General features: G+C 38.0%; 1 long non-coding RNA gene across 1 annotated transcript in view; it reads left to right on the top strand.

Annotated features, from left to right (window-relative positions):
* The window catches only part of LOC128315951 (uncharacterized), a 31,746-nt gene extending 24,103 nt beyond the window's left edge, over positions 1-7,643 (top strand). The window contains exon 3 of the long non-coding RNA XR_008299194.1: positions 5,580-7,643. This is a non-coding gene — a long non-coding RNA (uncharacterized LOC128315951). The remainder of the gene's footprint in view (positions 1-5,579) is intronic.
* The last annotated feature ends 7,085 nt before the right edge of the window (positions 7,644-14,728 follow it).

The following is a 14,728-nucleotide window of genomic DNA, read 5'->3' as shown; positions in this document are numbered from 1 at the left end:
GAACAGAAAATGCATGGGTGCTCTTGGGTGGTTCAGTTGGTTAAGCAGCTGACTCTTGATTTTGGCTCAGGTCATGGTCTCCTGGTCATGGGATTGAGCCCCACACTGTCAGTGCAGAGCCTGCTTGGGGCTCTTTCTCACCCCTCTCTCAGCCTCACCCTCACCCCACTTGCGCACGCTCTCTCTCTCTCTCTCAAAATAAATAAACATTTTAAAAAAGAACAGAATGCATAGGAAAATAACCACTCAATTCATAGATGTCAAAGTATAATTTGGTAGTTATTTACATCACACTACCTTCAGTGTCCCCCATTCCAAGCTTATTAAAGCAGCACATTTAGGATCAGGGCTTAGGAATTTACATGTTTAATATATTTTCATAATATTATTCATACTGATTCATCTTCACACTGAAGTTTGAAAAACACTTTATTCAGCTGTTAAGGCTCCAGCAAGGATCCTCACATAATTTCCAGTGAGAAGTTTATTTTATCTTACTTAAATAACTAGATGTATGGGCAGGGATGGTAATACTGAGTGCATGTATAGATGAGGACATCCCAATCAGGCAGAGTCAAGAATTCCCATGGAAGAGGGGACAGAGAAACAGTGACCGTGGTTTCAGGTTCTGGGGTTGTCTCCTTGTCTGGGTCTGAAATTCCATTGAGCCACAGGGAATTGGGCATAGCAGTAACCCTCATTCATAAAAGTTGCCACCTTCCCTGATATTTCACACACACACACAGAAGTTTCCTGATATTTTGAATTAAGACACCCTCCCATCCCAAGGGAGCCATTTTCCCCTATTTTCAGTCATTAGCAATGAACTCCTTTCTTACTGTTATCTGGAATTTGTATTGAAGATTTCAAATTATCCCTTAGTTCTTAACTATGTTAAAGAAGTAATTTTCAGTTAAAACATGAGTCACTACAAAGGTAATCCTGTATAAAGTATAGAAATATAGGCAGTATAAGGGGCGCCTGGGTGGCTCAGTCAGTTGAGCGTCCGACTTCGGCTCAGGTCATGATCTCCCAGTGTGAGTTCAAGCCCCGCGTTGGGCTCTGTGCTGACAGCTCAGATCCTGGAGCCTGCTTCCGATTCTGTGTCTCGCTGTCTCTCTGTCCCTCCCCCGCTCATGCTCTGTCTCTCTCTCTCTGTCAAACTTTAAAAAATAAACATTAAAAAAAGTTTTAAAAACAAATATAGGCAGTATTAAAAAAATTGTATTTATTTAGCCACATGTATCTTTCTAACCTATTTATAGGCATAACTGAAGTATAGCTAACATACAATAAACTGCACATACGAATGCCTATCATTTGACAACTTTTGACATCAGTATACATCCATGAAACCATCATTAAAATCAAGATAGTGAACATATCTATCAACTTGTAAGACTTTCTTGGGTCATGCTTTTTTTATTCCTTCTCTTCACTCATTTCAGCCCACATCTACTTACACACATTTAATTGCTCCTAGGCTTTATGTCACTATGAATTAGTTTGTTTTACCTAAATTTTCTATAAATAAAATCATATAGTATGTACCTTTTACTGTCTGGCTTCTTTCACTCAGAATAATTATTTTGATATCCACCTATAATATAACAATGGTTCACTACTTCTTATGACTGAATAGTATCCCAGAGTATGGATATACAGTAGCTGGTGTAAGCATTCATTTCTTGATACCTTTGGGTTGTTCTTAGTTTTTGGCTATAACAAATAAAGCTGCTGTGAACATTTGTGTACAAGCCTTTGAGTATATTGCTTCTTTTCTCTTAGGTAAATTCCTAGCCTGTATCAAGTGGTAGGTGTGTGTTTAATATTATAAGAAGCTGCCCAATTGTTTTCCCAAAGTGTACCATTTTATATTCCAATCAGCGTCTGAGAGTTTTAGTTCTTCCACATCCTCACTAATTTGAAATGGTATTTGAATTTTAGCCATTATAATAGTTGTACCACATCATGGTTTTCACTTGCATTTCCTTGATTATTAATGATATTGAGCATCTTTTCATTTTACTCATTTCCTATCTCTGTATTTTCTTTGGTGACATTTATCTACTGAATGTCTTATTTTCCTATTATTAAGATCTGAGGCTTGTTACACATCCTGGTTAAAATCCTTAATCATATGTGTGCCTTGCAAATGTTTTCTCCTACACTGTTGTTCTCTCTTCACTATCCTAGAAGTATTTTTTTCAAAAGCAAAAATTTTAGTTTTGATGATGTCTTATTTATCAATATTTTCTTCTGGGGATCATGCTTTTGATGTCATATCTAAGAAATCATTGCTTACCTGGAAGTCACAAAGATTTTCTCCTCTATTTTCCTATAGAAGTTTTATATAGGTTTTACATTTATGTTTATGATCCCTTTTGAGGATTTTTTTAGTGTTGTTTCTTTGGTATATTCTATGAGGCATGGCTCAAAGGACAAATGGCTTCTTCAAAGATCTGTCTCAATGTCCACATTCTCCAGGCAGGACTCCTGTATTGTTATCCATGAAGGGCATCAACAAAAATTTGAAACCTATATGGAGTGACACAGGCTGAATCCAAAGCACATACACAACCAGAGTTTATGAAGGTAGGAACACAGGATGACTGCTACTTAAATCCTTTCAAGTTATGGTTTCTCTTTTTCTATTCCTACTGAACAAGATATTTTTTACTACACTTGTTTTAATGTTTATTTATTTTTGAGGGGGGAGAAGCAGAGGGAGAGGGAGACACAGAATCTGAAGAAGGCTCCAGGCTCTGAGCTGTCAGCACAGAGCCTGATGAGGGACTGTGAGATCGTGACCTGAGCGGTACTTGGAGGCCTAACTGACTGAGCCACCCAGGTGTGCCCTGAAAAATATGTATGTATGTATGTGTGTGTGTTTGTGTGTGTGTGTGTGTATATATATATATATATATATATATTCTCTAGCCCTGATCCTGATGGAAGTATCTGGAGAACTAAAAACCGAGATTGGAAGGGATGGTGCATAGAACAGCTTCCTGATACTATTAATATATATTCTCTATCTGCTACAGTTTTGTAACAGAAGCAACTCCCTCCTCTTAACTTCTTGCCTTTTATCTCCTCAGCCTGCTAACCTACACACTGAGAAATCATGGGGAACAAAGAGCCTAGGGCATTAGCCCTCTGATGTGAAACAAAGGGAGGGTGTGAAATACCTCATACCACAATTATGAAAACATAAACCTAGCAACTTATGAATTTTTCTGAATTTATTTTAAAATATTTAATTTTATACAGGTACTCAGCTGCAGTTTCTATACATAAACATTCAGCCAAAGTACCATTTTCATTAACAAGATTGACTGCTAATGAGAAAATGTCTATACCACATTGTTAAATGAAAAATTTGGGTATGAAAAATAGGTAGAGTTATGAGGCTGCTTTGAAAAAACACTTTTTTCTACGCATATTATAATACTATACGTGTATACACAAAAATGACCAAAAGATATCTCCCAGTGGTAAGAAAGTAATTTTTATTTAATTTTTTGTGTTTTCCTGTTATTAAATTTTTTTCTAACAACTGTTTTCTTTTATAAAATTATTTTATATAAAGTATCTAAACAGCCTTAAAAATAATATTGGAAAAACATTGGCAATTATATAACCACAGGTTTCTGTAAACCTGCTAAACAGAATTTTCCTCAATAATAAAATGTTTACTGTGGTACACATATCAGCAAAGTAGTGAGACTGTGGGCTGGTAACTGTGATATGAAAAACAGAATGCTAAAAACATATCCATTAAGACATTAAATTCTACAATGGAAATATTCTACCTTTATCACTCACTATTTGGATTGCTCAGTTCACGTTAGGCCCTTGTTAGAATTCCAAAGGGTTTGTTGCAGGAGGAGAAGCTCTCCCACATCATTATTTAATATCCCTCTGTGTCTTCACATGTTTGAGTCTGTAAAACAATTCTGTTCTAAGACACTGAAGATGAACTCCTGAGGTTGAACAAAAGGATTCACTTGTCTCACCAGAAATTCAAAGTCGTTATGAAACAGAAATCCTGCTTCCCCTCAGTAATAGAGTAGCCATGAATCACAGCATCCGCTGGCTTGATCATAATCTAACACTTCATGCGTCAGACAATAACTTGATTTGTCAAGAGAATATCCCTATGAGGGCTGCCAATAGTATTGATGCCCACTGAAGAGGATATAGTTAAGCCCTTGGTGAGCTAATTTCATTTTCTTTTTTAACAATGTGGGGTGCATAAGTGTAAAATACAATATAGAAGGTGCTAAGAAACCTTGCTGCGCCCAAATCCAGAACAAGGGTTTAACCTCTCTTTGATCTGATAAAGGATGTTTAGAGACATTCAAAACACCCTTTCCTGAAATATCCCACACTCACAGGATATGTGTTTGTTTCTACCAACTAAGCACCATCAGGCTTTCTCCATGTAAAACTGTTTCTTCCAAATTAACTGCAGAAAAGCTTAGTGCTTCATGTTTGTTACCTGCTTCCGTTATGGCTTGAGGACAGAGAAATGGATTCTGATTCACTTTACCCTGTGAGCAGTTTGGAGTAAAGGTATTTGTTGATTAGGGTAATTTCTTAGAAGCTTGTTATTTACTTGGGAACATCCATTACCCAACAATTGGAAGGATAAGGAGTTGAATCAGCCATATTTTTAGTTAAGATAAAAATTTTATGTTGAGACAAGCAAGTAGCAGGTTAATAGTAATCTTAATCATGCCCGTGCAGGGATAAACTGTGAGGTTGCATGAGGGAAGTTTTCAACTATGTCATCTCTATTACAAATAAATAACATCTATATACAAAATTCTCTTCACCTTTTACCTTTCCCCACCTTCCTTAACTAAGCATAATTCCTTTCAAAACACTAGGAAGGAGTTCATTACACATATTGCACATCTTGGTAAAAAATATTACATTAGTAGGAGGATTGAAAGAGCTGCAAAGATTATTTTGAGTTCAGCCCCAAACCGATAACCAATAAGATAAGCATGTTGATTTAGTAATTTGTACCTCTCTAAACCCTGGGCTCATCCCTGCTGCGATGCACAGGCTGCACGTTATGCCAGAGCCTGAGTCAAGGGCAGGGTGGGGAATAGCCCCTGCATAGAAGTCCTCACAGTGTGGTGGCAAAGCCAGATTGTTAGTGAGAGGAGGAAGAGGATTATTGAAATATATTTTAAATTTATTACCTTATGGTCAGAGCACATCTAGGTGGTCATTGTGCCCCTGACATACATACATACATACATACATACATACATACATACATACATACATACATACATTTAGGTTCTAGAGGCTCCAAAATTATCATGGTACAGGCAGGGCCAGTAAGCAGGACAAACCAAATCTGAATTTGTTCACGAGAAAGGGCACAAAGAGAGTGAATGTAATGTACAGGTCCTCACTTGCCATTGTTGGTTATTTACTCTCTTTTTTCCTTGTCTTCCTATATTCCCAAATTTCCAGAGCTTTTAACCTCCTGGGTTCTCCACTCTAAAAGGAGATGTTATCCAAAACTCTATTAACATTTCTATGCATGTGTTTAATAGGTTTTGTCCTAGCTTCATTGGAAGTTTCAAAAGGAACAAAGAGAGAAAATATAAACAAAAACGAACTCCGACTTGTGGCACCTCAGTTGGGGAGAACTTTGGAGGCAAAAGATCTTCTCTCAACTTCCTACCTCAGGAACCATGAGGACTTCTCTATGTATGAGATCAGCTGTGATTTCCCTCATGGGTTGTCTGTGGTGTTTTATTCTAAAAGGTAATTCAAGATTTGGGAGGCCACACATGTAATGAAGAGAAAAGTGAAGAAATGAAGACAGTTTTCTCTGCCATCGGTCCACAGTGTCTGAATACACTGCGAATCCTTTTAAAACTTCCTTGCAAATAATAATACCAGACTAATAGTGTTTTAAGCAAATAGTGGTTTGTTTCTCTCACATAACAAGGAGTCCAGAAGCAGTCACTGACATTAAGCATCACGGATCGACACATAGACCTTTCCTTGTCATATTTCTTTTTCTAACTTCACCATTTTTGTCACAGACCAATCCCTGAAGCTCATAAATTAGCCCTAACCGTTTCCCACGTTTTTATATTTGTCTTTCTCTCCTGTATCAGAAAACAACAACAATAACAACAAAAACCATCAACTGTTCAGGAAATGTATCTAGACTGACTTAGGAAGGTACCTCTTTATCTGGGCGATTCCTCCCATTGGCTATCCCTATTTCTGTGTTTATCAAGCTTGTCCCACTTGGAATTTGTTTTGTTTTTGATCCCAGTACCAGGCATTCTTCCTTACACACTGCTTTCCACTCCTCCCCCAAACAAGTTTTCATAGATTTTGAAGCTTCAGGGTTTTGAATTTTTAAAAAACATTACCATTTTAGTGTTCCATGACAGCACACCCCAGTTCTACTACAGTTCTTGATGTTTTATGAGTGTCCATTGCCTTAACTGCTGATATTATCAAATGTCTCTCTTTTCTCCTTATCCAGCTCTATGCTACATTTACTTTCTCTTTTAATTACCTTCTCTCATCCAAACACAAACTCTTTGTTGGTCTGCTGCATCCAACTTTGCATCTATAGCCAACTCTATTCTCCTGACATTGGGAATGCTATTTATAATTGCTTTCTCTACGTCTCAACCTAAAAGGTTCATTAGAACCTTGTTTTCAAATTTTCAAAATGTAATTGATGGCAAACAATCTACATTAAAAGTATGTTCAAAATCATTAACCATTAGGTAAATGCAAGTTAAAACCACAATGAGTTATCCACCTGCCAGAATGACTAAAGTAAAATATAAATGCTGGCAAAGGTGTGGAGACACTGGATCACTCACACATTGCTGGTAAGAATGTAAAATAGCATAGCTTTTCTGGAAAATGGTTTGATGCCTTTTTGCAACTATCATGTGACCCAGATATCACTCTTGGGCATTTATCCCAGAGAAATGAAGAATTATGTTCACCACTAAAACCTATACATGGATGTTCATAGCAGCTTTACTCATAATAGTCAAAAACTGAAAACAACCCAGATAACTTTTAACAAGTGATTTGTTAAAGGATACCATGGAATAATATTTAACAATAAAAAATAATGAACTATTGACATATGACAAATTTCTAGGAAATTGATTACACTTAGTGAAATATGGCAATCCCAAAAGATTACATACTGTATGACTCCAATTATATAACATTTTTGAATTGACAATATTTTAGAAATGAAGAACATATGGTTGTGGTTCCCAGGGGTTGGCATCTGGGTGAAGTGGGGACAGGGAAGAAGATATGATTTAATAAAATGTCCATATGAAGGATCATTGTGCTGATGGAAATGCTGTGTATGTTAGCTGTATGAATGTAAATATACTAGTTGTGTTCCTACTATACTTCTGTGAGATATAACTGTTAGATGGGGAAATGGTAGATGGGATTTCTCTGAGTTATTTCTTACAACTTCATGTGAATCTACAATCACCTTAAAATAAATTATTTAATTAAAATTTTAATCACATTTGTTTAGGATAGTGTACATAAATAACCTGTAAAAGTTGAGACAGCAAATAGAAACTACTTTATTTCTTAGAATGAGAAAATTCCTCTTAAAAATTACATTGCATAAGTGTATCCTTTCTTCTTATTAAAAATATTTATTTATTTATTTATTTATTTATTTCAAGAGAGCACAAGTGGAGCAGGGGGGAGACAGAGAAAGGGAGAAAAAGAATCTTAAGCAGGTTCCTCGCCCAACACTTGATCTTACAACCATGAGATTATGACCTGAGCGGAAATCAATTATCTGATGCTGGTGTGCCTGAGTGGTTCAGTCAATTAAGCATACAACTTTTGATTTCAGCTGGGGTCACCATATCATGGTTTGTGAGATTGAGTCCTGTGTCATGCCAGAGCCTCCTTGGAATTGTCTCTCTCCCTCTCTCTGCTCCTCCCCTGCTCTCTCTCATGTGTTCTCTCTCTCTTCTCTCTCTCTCTCCCTTTCAAAATTATAAACATTAAAAAAAAAAAAACAATCAGATGCTTAGCTAACTGAGCTGCTCAGGTGCCCCTACATCCTCTCTTCTAAGTTATTTCATCAAATCTTACATTAACGTATTGGAGTGGAGGTGGGCAGCAGGATGGGTTAAGTGGTTGCTGGTTATGAAGGAGGGTGATTATGATGAGCACTGCGTGTTGTATGTAACAAATCACTATATTCTACACCTGAAACTAAGAGTACACCGTATTATCTAACTGCAATTTAAATAAAAACGTGAAAAAAACAAAAAAATAATTTTCTCCACCTTGATATGGAAACATTTGTATGACTCTCTATTTTCTTCTTAGACATTCTACAGAGAATCAATTTATCTTGGTTTTTGGTTTTCTTTTTTTCTTTCTTTCTTTTGGAAGAAATCATCTCTTAAACCATAAAACAAAAACTTATTAGGAAATGTCTTTAAAATGTATTTCAAATATTTCAAACATGTCTGATATTAAACTGATGCCATTTGATTAATAGTTTTAGTAACCTCATACATCTTAGATAAATGTTTCTTTGAAAAATACTGCTTTTAGGGGCACCTAAGAGCTCCCAACTTCAGCTCAAGTCATGATGTCACAGTTTGTGGGTTCAAGCTCCACATTGGTCTCTGTGCTGACAGCTCAGAGCCTGAAGCCTGCTTCTGATTCTGTGTCTGTCTCTCTCTCTTCCCCTCCCCCACTCGTGCTCGTTCTCTCTCTCTTAAAAATAAACATTGAAAATTTAAAAAAAATACCGCTTTTATTGAGTAGATACAAAAGAATGTTTATGATTAAGAAAGCCATTAATGAAACCCTAGAAAATATGAAGAATTGAGGAACGAGAAGAAACCAAGGAATTGGAGAAGACAGAAGAACTGAGAAAGATTGCCATGAAGTATAAGGCATAGACCGTGTTATACACTGTCACTGTGAACATAATTTCTTCATATTTATTCTCCATCTAGCTGACTCCCTCTTCAGCTGCATTTTCACTGATCTTAAAATTATCCATTAAGCTTATTTTAAAATTATTTTTAAGTAAACATATTAGTGCGGCACATCATATATAAAGACAAGTATACATATTCTAAGTCTTTAGTTTAATGAATTTTTACCAGGTGAGCCCAGCCATGTAATCACCACTCAGATCAAGAAATATATCACCAAAACCCTAGACGCCTTCATTATGCTTTACCCCAGTCACAAACCAGACTCTCCCCAAGGGTAACTAATATTCTGATCTATATGACTTATAGATTATTTGTACTCGTTTTTGTATATTATACAAATGGAATGTGATTACCTTTCCCACAATCAACCTTCTTCCTTAACCATTTCCTATTTTGGTTTTCTAAATTAGAATGCTTAAGATCATCTTATTTTTCTCCTCCTCATTCCCTATTGCATCAACTATTAGCTCTGGTTTTTAAAATTTCTCCTGATCTTTGTTACTATTAGCACTAATTTAGGAGGTTATTAAAAACTATTTTGGAAATCGATATTCAATACCCAAACTAACTGTCCCCCTGCCCTCAATATTTTCCTCTCTGCATTAATATTTTCTCCCTACTTCTTCCAACATGATCTTTCTAAAACAAAAACCTAACCAGTCACTCATATGCTTGAAAGCAAGCCATATCTTTGCTTTGACTTCCAGGGGGGGGAGGACAGAAAAAGAAAAAAGAGAAACAATTAATCATTTAACTTGTTTGTAAATCCCTTGAAGATCTGTCCCTGGCATATTTCGCTGTGTTCACTCTGCCTACAGATCCCAGCATGCATTATACTCCAGTCGTATGGTATTATTTGCAGTCTCAAAAACATAGTCTTTCACAAACCTCTAAGTACTTAACATGCTCAGATGTCTTCCCAGGATGCTTTCTACTTCTTTATTTGCCTAGTGGAGAGCCTATTCAACAACCAAACCTCAATTAAAATACCATCACTATCCCTCGTCTCACCCTTAGAGACAATTAGGAGCAGCATGATACTCATTCCAATGTAATCCATAGCTGCCTCTTTGTAGCACTTTTAACATCGTGCAATGATTTCTAGGCATCTCTCTCTGCTCTGTGGATTGGGAGTTTTTCCCACTTTTTCCCATATTCTCCATGTTTTGAAAAGTATACGATAAAGAGTTTTTCTATTTGAATGAAAGAACAGTAAAAAAAAAAAAAAGTGATGTAATATTCTCAAAAAGCATCTAGGAAGAAAGAAAAGTATATGCCCTCACACAAAAGGGAATTTAAGATCAGTCTTAAAGAATGTGTATAATTTAGGTAGGCTGAAAAGGAGGCATTTATCTGTCATTACTGAAGATCAGAAACACTTCTTGGGAAAGGTATACCTAGTGGATCCCAGGCATCAATGAGAACATTTTAGACAACAAACTGCTTCCTTGGGCCTCACCAAGACCCTCATCCAGCACCTCAGCCACCCAACTCACATGCTGGCCCTGGCTCATGGATGTATTTTGACAACCTGAAAATCATAGAACAAGCATTGGCCTGGGATTTAAACAGTCCTAGGTACAAATCCCTGCTGTTTGCAGGTTTTGTTTGGCCCGTTCTACATCTCCGTTTCATCATCTCTGTGGTGGGAATAACATGTCCTTTTTCAAAGGGGTTAATGTGAACATCAAATGAACTAAGGTTTATAAAGTATCTGGAAGAACACTTGGCAAGTAGTGCCATAGTATTGTAGTTCCCTTTTTTGTTCACCCAATGGATGCATGTAATTTTTTTTTTTCTTTCTATATATTGACTGTGTGTTGCAGGCTGTACATCGTACCAGGCTGAGTAAAGGGGACGGTGGGGGTTGAAATACTGTGTGCATTAACTGTGTGGAAGGCTGCATGGAGGCGATTGTAACACCAGCCAGGGCTGAGCACCAATAGTAAATCCTGCTATGTTCAATGTGTTCTGTTGACCCCTGAGATTCCCTGGAGGCCCAGTATGGCCTGGATTGCTGACACCAACATGGTGAGAACAGTGCTGCTCAGGGCAAAACAGCTAGCCCGCTTCACCCGATTTTGCACAGATTCAGAGCACCACAGTCATTCCATCTGATCTGTGCTTTGAAGACATACAGAGGAACAAATGTCTCAAAACAAAGCCCACATGCTAAGTCAGCTAGTTCTAAAGCTCCAGTCAAGGTTGCACATAAATGAATCTGTTCTTGCCTACAGAGTTTCTATTCCTATGCCTTTCAGCAACACTGTCTAAGTATCTCATGCAGACACAGCTATATCTAACACTGGGAGAACAGAGGGACCCGAAAAAGCAATGGAATTGCCCAAGATTCAGCTGCTCAATACATCTGCTACTTGAAAAGAAATATCAGCCACTGTAGGTTTTTTTTCTATATGATACCATGTACATTCATTTATTTGACAAATACTTTTTAAGCATGTACTATATACTAAGCGCAGTGTTACATGCTTGAGATTCAACGGGAAACAACACAGGTAAGGCCTGTGATCATAACACTTAGTGTTGATTATCAACCAATAGTTGATCAACAACTAATTTGAGAAACTCCCTTGTTCACAGAACCAGTAAAATGTGCAGAGAGACAAAACCACAGAGGAAGCATAATTATTTAGCAAGATACATATTGAGCTGTGGCAACCAAATGCCATAAAAAAAGAGAATACATACAAATTGGGAAATGATTTGCTTGCAGATTTGTTATAGATGCGGATGCAGGATCCGAATGGATGATTTGAGTCACGAATCAGTGACTGCAGATAAGGACATTGCGAGTAGAAGTAAGGGTCAGAGTCAGAGTGACATTATCAAAGATAATAAGACACATTAGCCTGTATTGATTTTCTAGTGCACGTAACAAATTGCCACGGACTTGAGGGTGGGTTAGCTGGGTACAATGCTCAGGGTATCATAAGGCTGCAAATAGGGTGTCAGCTGGCTAACCCCCACGTGGGGGCTCAGGGTTCTCTTCCAAGCCATGTGGCTGTTCTTTACCTAGGAGCTGTAAAGTCATGTACACCGTGCTCTCTGGCTAGCAAGAGAGGGAGAGAGAGTCTTTGTAACACTTTGCCTGGTTTTAAAGAGCTCATCTTATTAGGTCAAGCCCACCTCAAGATAATCTCCCTTTTTATTATCTCAAAGTCAGTTGATTAGTAATATAACCACAAGAGTGATATTCTGTCAGATTTCCTGACCGAAACTACACTCGGCTGTATGTGTGACACACAAATGTTATTCAGGCATGTCCATCATGGGGCATGGAGGAACCGTGGAAACCATGCTAGAATTATGCTTAAGGTCAGACAGTCATCCATAAAGGAAACTTCCACAGTTAGCTGTATTTATCCTTCATATGCTTGTTTGTCCTGTGAGGAGGAGACTTGCAATGTTGAAGAGTAAGACTCCAAAATTGAACCACTTAGCTTCAAATCCCAGCTTTACTTCTTCATAGCTGTGTGACCTCAATGTAAGTTACCTAACCTCTATGATGGCAACAATGAAGAGTTGACTCAAAGGATTTTGCTTTGGGGCACGTGGGTGGCTCAGTCAGTTGGGCGTCCAACTTTGGCTCAGGTTGTGATCTTACGGTGTGTGAGTTTAAGCTTCGTGTCAGGCTCTGTGCCGACACCGCAGAGTCTGGAGTCTGCTTCAGATTCTGTGTCTCCCTCTCTCTCTGCCCTTCCCTGCTCATGCTCTCTCTCTCTCTCAAGAATAAATAAACATTAAAAATTTTTTTAAAGGATTTTGCTTTGATCCTATGCAGATAATAGTAAGTGAACTATGATTAAAAGTAGTACAAATTTCACCACTTAGCATGTATAGAGAAAAATTCCTTAGTTTCTGATTGGTATCTTTTCCTTGGGAATTAAGTAAAAGAGATTGAGTACTCGCTGGTTTTATCAATAGCAAATATTATGATTAGAGTGAAAAAGCAATGACCTTACCTTATTCTGCACTGAAGATCACAAAATATTTCACTGTATTAGGCACCAAGAGACTGATACCTTAAATTAAATTAAGCAAATGAGTCTATAAGAATCATATCCCTGCTTCTAAGGAGCAGGTCTTCAGCATAACTGAGCCAAAGTAAATACATCCTTCTCTTCTCACACACAACTATGGAAGGATCGGGCATTAAGGAACGTATTTCCTACTTCAGACGTCTGTGGAGAAAGGTGGCTAAACTGTAAATACAGACTGGTGCAACATAAGTGGCATCTTGCTAGTTTCAAAGACACACGTGATCCTAGCTCAGTTCTGTGTTTCACTCAAAAAATAACATTAATATCCTCCAGAAGACACAGTCATCACATCCATCAAGATCCACAGGATGTCAAAGGAGGAAAAGTCATCTGTGAATGCATTCTGCCTTGGGGACAAGGATTGTATACTAGGCATACCTACAACTGTTCCACCGCACCCTTGTTTGTCCACTGCATCCACAGTTTTTCCTTTTGTAAAAGTCTCTAGTGTTAAATGCTCAGTAGGATGGGTCTACACAGGAATGCCACGAAGAATTGAGCTAGGCTGTCATATTCTAAGGCAGAAACCCATGGAGAGGGCGATATAGCTGCTGTTCTCATAGTGCATGCAACTGACTGGGTCTAGAGCGTTGACCCTCAGTCTTTGGTATGCAGGTTCTCACACAGAGCCTGTGGTGTGGCGGGCTGACTTTTGGTGTGACACCAGTAGTCTTGAAACCATACTTTAAGAAACACTGTTCTACAAGCAGGCAAATTAGCTGGCTATAATTAGGCAAAGGCCATCTGGGCCTAGGCTACAGTGATGCTGGGGATGGGATGAGGTGGGGCTGGCTGTTTTTTGGTTGTTTGTTTGTTTGCTTGTTTGTTTTTGGTATTGGTTAGTACAGGCTCTCCTTTTGAAGCAACGAATTTCGCGTCACTCAGAATGGATATTTAGCAGAAAAAAAAAATTACTCTCCCCCTCAATCTCTTTCAGCTCTGAGAGCCTGCATTTTATCATTTAGACATGGAACATCAGAGAATTCTATAATACAAGGTAACAACATAATGCAAGTAAATGACACAGTAACGACTCCCTTAACATATATTTGTAGTATTACTTATATCTATGTGCAGCTGGGAAAAAAAGCCACTCAACTCACAGAAAAACTTCTCAGCTTACAAAATGGCAACAAATCTGAGTGAACTACAAATGCTTAAGACGTGTGTGTGTGTGTGTGTGTGTGTGTGTGTGTGTGTGTAATCACAAAAGAAAATAGCTCATTTTGAAATAAACGTATTTTTATTCATCAACTAGAGAGAACTAAATCGCCTTTTGGTCATTCTTAGCATCTCTCATTGCAGTAACACTTCCACCTTGAGAAGACCTTGTGGAGGCTGAAACATTAAGAATGGAGAAAAAAACATAAAAGTGAGACCTAATTAATTCAGATGCTTTCCTCATGGTGACAAGCACTGTGAGGACTCTAGGGTGTACACTCTTCACTCCTTAAGCATAAATTTGATGTTTATCTCCACAAGACTGCTTTTTCCTAAAGGGTAGGGCTGCTCAGCATTCTGGAGGTCTAGTATCATGTCATCCCAGGGAGGGTGGGCCAGGAGGAATGTAACAGAATGACGGATGGACCTTCTATCAGCCTGTCCTTTCTGGAAGTGGTCCCTTCCAGAGCTGCTGGAATTTCAGTGGTGGGC

The sequence above is a fragment of the Acinonyx jubatus genome, chromosome B3 (genome assembly GCF_027475565.1).
Source record: "Acinonyx jubatus isolate Ajub_Pintada_27869175 chromosome B3, VMU_Ajub_asm_v1.0, whole genome shotgun sequence".
Lineage (NCBI taxonomy): Eukaryota > Metazoa > Chordata > Mammalia > Carnivora > Felidae > Acinonyx > Acinonyx jubatus.
The sequence above is the reverse complement of the archived record's forward strand: the minus strand, read 5'-3'. Positions and strand labels throughout refer to the sequence as shown.